Consider the following 8,060-nt stretch of genomic DNA (forward strand, 5'->3'; position numbering starts at 1 on the left):
CATTGTCTCCGATACGGCATTGGCCCTGATGGTTCCTACCACACGTAGGGCAAGGAGTCTGCTGTATACTCCTACGGGGTCCTCCGCTATTCCTGTCATACTGCCCCTGAGTCCTAACATTACTCCCCACTGAAGGCTGCGCCGAACTGTAACTGGCGGATTGTCTCTGATCTCCCCTGCTACTCATACTCTGATTCCTTTGCACACCAGCAGAGTAATTTGTATACGCGCCTCTCTTCAGCGGCCTGCTACTCGAGCCACCCTCTGTCCAACTCTGGCTATGTTTCTGCTTCAGAGTCTGAACTCTACGTCTCTCAGAGATACTGTGCTCTACTCTCTTAGCTGCCTCAACTACCTCAATGAACTCAGTGTACCGTGATGCCGTCACAGTCGTACGAATCTCAAATCGGAGACCCTCCTCAAAACGCTTACATCTCTCCCTCTCATCACCAACTGCTGAAATGGCAAATCTAGAAAGATCCAAAAATTTCTTCTCATACTCTTCCACTGACATAGCTCCTTGAACCAATCGAAGGAATTCACTCCGCTTAATATCCTGATACACAGCCGGAAAATAATGATCGTAGAATTCCTTACGAAACATAGCCCATGTAAGCGCAGCATGCCCTTGGTATCTTCGCTCTACTGTTTGCCACCAATGATAAGCCCTATCCTCGAGCAGAAAAGTGGCAAATGAAAGTCTATCCTCCTCTGAGCATCTCATCACATCAAAAATACGTTCTAACTTGATAAGCCACGACTCTGCCTCAGGTGGATCACCAGAACCATTAAAACTCTTTGCCCCTAAACTTCAAACACGCTCGACAGTGTTCACTTGACCGACATGCGGCTGAGCCTGATTCTGAACCACTGTAGTCACAATCTGAGCTAATCTATCAATGGACTGCTCAATGTTCGGAGCATTTCCTGGTGCCTGTTGCACAACCTCGTGCGTCGAAGACTCAACTATTCCCTCATCAACGGGATCATTTTCCCCCGCAGGTACATCTCCTGGAGTCAACCCAGCTACTAGTCTAGTACGGCCACGACCACGTCCACGTCCGCGGCCACGTCTACTGCTACGACGAATCATGATGGTGCCTACAAAATATTAAGTCCGACTTTAATAATCAAAACTTATTCTCTTTACGACAGTAAAGTCTACAGAATCTAAAACCATGCTCTGATACCAACTGAAACGACCCGCCCCGCAACTCCCCAGGGCGAGTCTATCTAAACTCATAAAATCGAAACTATTCTATAAAAATTTCGGCAGAGTCTCCCTTAAAAATAAAACATATCCAATCCTGCAATTTACAAATCAACACTCCCAAAATAATTCAATATCCAACCATCCTCCATAATCAACTTCTCAAATCAACATATCCATATCATCCTAAGATTAAATTACATCGATTACATAAAATAATAAAATAATACAACTCGCAAAAATCTCAAATATAATAATAATTAAATCCATGACTCCTAGCACCATCATGTGGCCACAATATCACACTAAAGTTCGCTACTGGGTTGACTGATGTACCTGTAAATCTCCTGTGGGGGGGGGGGGAAATAGAATAAAAGAGGGGTGAGTATAAAACTCAGTGAGCTCAGTGAGTGGATAGTAGTTGCTGACAATTTAATAAATTTATTTAAAATCATTTAATCTTTCTCAAATCACTTCCTCAAATCAATTTCATAAATCAATTTCTCAAAATATCATAAGAACTTGCTCAAACTCATTTAATGCAAATCAGTTCATTGAAACACTATAATACATATATTTGCATAAAATCGATGGAATCATATAATACACATCATATCAAATACTGAATACTAAAAACTGTCATCAAACAAGTACCCAGGGAATAATCTGATCATATCCGGACCTCGACGGACGGGCAATGACGTACTATCTGGGTAACGTCACGCCCCGGAGCTACAACGGATAGATGGGGACGATCTCATCTCATATCTCATATATCTGTACTGTGCATGCATAAGCCCCCAAAAGGCAAAAGCGCCCGAACACACGGCCCAAAGCCTCTATGTGTGTTCCGACGGGCCCCAAAGGCCTCTATCTCATCTTATCTGTATCTCTTTTCTGATCTCATATTATCTGTTTCTCTGTATCTGGAGGGAAGGGTACTGTCTAATGATTTCAAAAATAACATATACATAAACATAGAATCTCATATGAAATCTCATTTTCTTTCTATTCAACATATCTCAAAATCTGCTCAATTCTAATATCATGCCTTTACTCAAAAACGCTAATAAAATCATTAATCAAACTCATTCTCAATAACAATAAAGACCGACACATAGATAAAAATTAATTTGCCGGAAAATCATTTAATCGAAGCATTAAATACTTATCATAAAATCAGCATATACTATGAAAATAGGTTTTGTATATTCCACTCACAGTGATGATGTCTAGACTCGGTATCAACAACGTCCGCGGGTTGATTCTCGTTCGCGGATGCGGATCCTCCTAATCACGGAAACACTATAATTATTCTCTGTAAATAGAAATACAACCAATTTAATATAATAAATCTCGAATCCTATTAACGATAAACTATTCCCATATGAGTAAAATTACCAAAATACCCCCAACATCAATATTTTACCAACTTATCCTCAAACTTCATTATTTTACCAAATTATCCTCATATTCGTCAATTACCATATTATCCTCAATTCAGATTACATAAATTAATCACATTCTCCGAAATTACGAAATTACCCTCAGGGCATAAAATTACCGAAATGTCCTCAACGTCTTAAATTACCGAATTACCCTCGAAAGCATAAATTACTTCACTGCTCTCACTCAAAATTACCAAAATGTCCACTGATTACATAAAATTACAAATTCACCCCAAAGTTTCATGAATTTACCGAATTGCCCCTGCCGGTCAACGGTGACCGGACTTCAGTCAACGATGACGGGGAGCTTAGGTCTGCTAGTTCCGACCTCGGTGAGTGCAATGGTGGTGGCCGTGAGTCGCCACGCGCGCTACCGGCGGCGGATCGAAGCTCCAAAGATCCGCAAGTTTCCGGTGATCGTTCGGCGGTTTTCCGGCCTCCCTGGTGATCGTGGTTGGTCGGAAATTGTTGCTGAAGATGTGAGGAACTAGTTCCAAGTGGTGGCGCGTCACAAACCCGGCGGAATCAACGGCGACGGAAAAGGATCTTGGCCGCGACTTTCGAGCTCAAATCGTCGGTGTTCTGGTCGGTTTTCGGCGACGAGGACCACGGGGATACAACGGTCGGCTTCCAAGCTTCAGATCGGTACCAAGCACGACCGGTAAGGTGGCCGGAATTAGGAGATCCTTTTGGGTCAATATCGCGGGTCCGGGTCGGGTTTTCGGGTCAACGGGTCAAAATTCCTCTCTCTCTCTCTCTCTCTTTCACGAGTTCTCTCACTTTGTTTTTGAATTCAAAAACAGTTCCCCTTCACCAATTATACAATCCGACCCCTTTTTTTTTTTTAAGCTTAATACAAATTAAGCTCAATTCGGACCCGTGATGAAAATAAAATCCGACCATCGGCGCGTGTAATCGCGCTCAATTATTCTCGATAAAATGTCGTGACGAAATAAAAAAATTAATAGCGAAGAAGAAAATTAAATCACTCACTTAATTAAGAAAATCGGAGTGCATATGTTACAATCCTCCCCCTTTATAAAAATTTCGTCCTCGAAATTTACACATCTGTTGAGAACAAGTAAGGGTATTGAGCTCGCATTAAGTCTTCGCGTTCCCAAGTAGCCTCTTCTCTTGTGTGATTCCTCCACAACACTTTTACTAGCGGAATGGTTCTTGAACGCAAAACTTGGTGCTTCTGTTCTAGAATTTCCACGGGCTCTTCTTCATAACTCAAGTCTTCTTTCAACTCAATTGGTTGTCTCGACAACACATGACTAGGATCATACAAATACTTCCGGAGCATCGAAACATGAAAGATATCGTGGATTCTGGATAACTCAGGTGGTAGAGCTAATCGATATGCCAACGAACCAATACGCTCCACAATCTCATATGGTCCAATGTAACGTGGACTCAACTTCCCGCGCTTACCAAATCGAAGTACCCCTTTCCAAGGAGATATTCGTATGAAAACCTTATCACCTACTTCAAACTCAAGTTCCCGCCTACGCTTATCTGCATAGCTCTTTTGTCTGCTCTGGGCTACCTTTAATCTTTCCCGAATAAGCTGTATCTTCTCACTAGTATTTTGAACCAATTCGGGACCAAAACGTTTCCGCTCTCCAACCTCATCCCAACATATGGGAGTTCTGCATTTCCTTCCATACAATGCCTCATAAGGTGCCATCTCGATACTAGCTTGATAACTGTTATTATAAGCAAACTCCATCAAGGGTGAATAAATGTCCCAACTACCCCTAAACTCCAAAATACAAGCTCGTAACATATCCTCCAGGGTTTGAATAGTACGCTCTGACTGACCATCAGTCTGTGGGTGAAAAGCTGTACTGAAGTTCAACTTGGTGCCTAAAGCCTTTTGCAAACTTGTCCAGAACTTAAAAGTAAATCGGGAATCTCTATCTGAAACAATAGACACAGGTGCTCCGTGAAGTCGAACTATCTCAGCCACAAAAATATTCCCCAACTTGTCCATCGAATAAGTGGTCTTGAACGGTAAAAAGTGAGTAGATTTGGTAAGTCGATCAACAACTACCCATACACTATCATGACCACTCTGAGTACGTGGAAGTCCCGTTACAAAATCCATGGTGATGTGCTCCCATTTCCACTCAGGGATAGGAAGCGGTTGAGAAAACCCTGCAGGTCTCTGATGTTCAGCTTTAATCTGCTGACAAACTAAACACCGAGATACAAATTCAGCTATCTCTCTCTTCATACCTTGCCACCAGTAATGATCTCTCAAGGTACGGTACATCTTCGTACTACCAGGATGCATAGCATAAGCTGAACAATGAGTTTCTTCCATGATCTCCTTTTTCAACTCCTTAATGTCGGGTACGCAAAGTCGATTATCCATAACTAAAACTCCATCATCTCTCACTGCAAAATCAGTTCGTAAGCCTTTTTGCACATCCTCTTTCAACTTCAGTAACTGCAAATCCTGATCTTGCATCTGATGAACTTTGTCAATCAAAGTCGGCCTCACTCGAAAATTAGTTATTAAAGCTCTGCAATTATCAACTTCCAATTCAACTCCCAAATATCTCAACTCAATCAATAACGGCATGTATGTCCCTCGCAAGTGAGCTATAGAGCTAAAAGACTTCCTGCTTAGTGCATCAGCTACCACATTCGCTTTGCCCGGATGAAAATCAATGGTACAATCATAGTCTTTAATCAGCTCAATCCATCTCCTCTGTCTCAAATTCAACTCCTTCTGAGTAAACAAATACTTCAAGCTCTTGTGATCAGTAAAAATCTGACATGTTGCTCCATACAAGTAATGCCTCCATGTCTTGAGTGCAAACACCACTGCTGCTAGCTCTAAATCATGAGTTGGGTAATTTTGTTCATGCTTCTTAAGTTGTCTTGAAGCATAAGCCACTACTTTCCCATACTGCATTAGCACACAACCCAATCCTTGCCTGGATGCATCACTGTATACTACAAACCCTTCATTACCCGATGGAAGTGTAAGAACTGGTGCTAAAGTAAGACATGCCTTGAGTTCTTGAAAACCCTTTTCACAATCATCATTCCACTGGAACTTAGCATTCTTTCTGATTAACCTTGTCAGAGGAATAGCAATCTTGGAGAATCCTTCCACAAATCTCCGATAATAGCCAGCTAATCCAAGGAAACTTCGAACTTCAGTCACATTTGTCGGCCGTTCCCAATTTACAACTGCTTCGATCTTTTGAGGATCAACATAAATTCCTTCAGCTGATATCACATGGCCTAGAAATACTACTTTATCCAACCAGAACTCACACTTGCTGAACTTAGCGTACAATTGCTTTTGTCTTAAAGTCTGCAAAACAGTCCACAAGTGCTCCTCATGTTCCTCCTGACTTCGAGAATACACCAAAATATCGTCGATAAACACAATCACAAATCGATCCAGATAAGGGCGAAATACCCTATTCATAAGGTCCATGAAAGCTGCTGGGGCGTTAGTCAACTCAAATGGCATCACCAAGAACTCATAGTGACCATAACGAGTCCTGAATGCTGTTTTAGGAACATCAGCCTCTTTAATTCTCAGCTGATGATATCCCGAGCGCAAATCGATCTTAGAAAACACATGCGCTCCCTGAAGTTGATCAAACAAGTCATCGATGCGCGGAAGTGGATATTTATTACGCACTGTAACTTTATTCAACTGCCTATAGTCAACGCAGAGTCTAAGAGTACCATCCTTTTTCTTAACAAACAACACCGGAGCTCCCCACGGAGATACACTAGGTCTAATAAACTCTTTATCCACCAATTCTTGCAGTTGAATCTTAAGTTCCTTTAATTCAGCTGGAGCCATCCTATATGGTGCTATAGATATAGGAGCCGTCCCAGGGACTAAATCAATAGAAAACTCAATCTCTCTATGAAGTGGCATCCCCGGAAGTTCATCTGGAAATACATCTGAAAACTCTTGGACTACTGGAATATCCTCCAATCTCAACTCCCGAACTCCAGTGGCTATTACGTATGCCAGATAAGCTGAGCAACCTTTCCTTAGTAAGCGTCTTGCATCAATGGCCGATATGACACATGAGGGTAAAATTCTACGCTCACCACAAAATTTCACCTCAGTTTCTCTTGGTTTGTTGAACACAACTTCCTTTTTAAAACAATCCACTGTAGCATGGTGAGACGCAAGCCAATCCATGCCCAAAATGGCATCAAAATCTTGAATGTCTAGAATAATCAAATTCGCCTTAAATTCATGCTCGCCCAATCGAATCATGCTATCTTGATACACCTTTTCAGCAAGTAATGACCCTCCGGTAGGTGTACTAACAACTAAACCATAATCCAGCAATTCAGGCTCTCTCTCTAGATGCATACTAAATGTGCGAGAAACAAAAGAATGCGTGGATCCAGGATCAATAAGAATATGAGCATCATGACCAAAGATAGATAATGTACCCATAATAACTTCTGGTGTAGCATGAGCCTCCTGCTGTGTCAAGGCAAAAACTCGAGCCTGAGTACGAGGTCGACCAGGTTGACCTCTCTGACTTGGAAAAGTGGTCTGACTCCTCGATATAGAACCCCCTGTCTGCATACCCCTCTGACCCGGAACTGGTCCAACATGAGATTGATACTGTGGGGCTGCCCCTCGAGTAGAACTGTCACCCTGAGATAAAGTAGGGCAAAATCTCTTAATATGTCCAGGTTGTCCACATAAATAACACACATTGTCTCCGATACGGCATTGGCCCTGATGGTTCCTACCACACGTAGGGCAAGGAGTCTGTTGTATACTCCTACGGGGTCCTCCGCTATTCCTGTCATACTGCCCCTGAGTCCTAACATTACTCCCCACTGAAGGCTGCGCCGAACTGTAACTGGCGGTCTGTCTCTGATCTCCCCTGCTACTCATACTCTGATTCCTTTGCACACCAGCAGAGTAATTTGTATACGCGCCTCTCTTCGGTGGTCTGCTGCTCGAGCTACCTTCTGCCCAACTCTGGCTACGTTTCTGCTTCAGAGCCTGAACTCTACGTCCCTCAGAGATACTGTGCTCCACTCTCTTAGCTGCCTCAACTACCTCAATAAACTCAGTGTACCGTGATGCCGTCACAGTAGTACGAATCTCAAATCGGAGACCCTCCTCAAAACGCTTACATCTCTCCCTCTCATCACCAACTGCTGAAATGGCAAATCTAGACAAATCCAGAAATTTCTTCTCATACTCTTCCACTGACATAGCTCCTTGAACCAATCGAAGGAATTCACTCCGCTTAATATCCTGATACACAGCCGGAAAATAATGATCGTAGAATTCCTTACGAAAAATAGTCCATGTAAGCGCAGCATGGCCTTGGTATCGTCGCTCTACTGTTTGCCACCAATGATAAGCTTTATCCTCGAGCAGA

At 42.6% G+C, this 8,060-nt stretch overlaps 1 long non-coding RNA gene across 2 annotated transcripts; it reads right to left on the reverse strand.

The window, feature by feature from the left end:
• Window positions 1-1,520: 1,520 nt before the first annotated feature.
• LOC112096695 lies at window positions 1,521-3,135 on the reverse strand. Of its 2 annotated transcripts, none has more exons than XR_002904545.1 (3): window positions 2,911-3,135; window positions 2,432-2,500; window positions 1,521-1,546 (listed from the first exon to the last, which is right to left on the reverse strand). It is a non-coding gene; the product is annotated as an uncharacterized LOC112096695 (long non-coding RNA). The 2 variants fall into 2 exon arrangements; XR_002904544.1 differs by having other exon boundaries at window positions 1,526-1,557.
• Window positions 3,136-8,060: the final 4,925 nt, after the last annotated feature.

Source organism: Citrus clementina, unplaced genomic scaffold (genome assembly GCF_000493195.1).
Source record: "Citrus clementina cultivar Clemenules unplaced genomic scaffold, Citrus_clementina_v1.0 scaffold_73, whole genome shotgun sequence".
Taxonomy (NCBI): domain Eukaryota; kingdom Viridiplantae; phylum Streptophyta; class Magnoliopsida; order Sapindales; family Rutaceae; genus Citrus; species Citrus x clementina.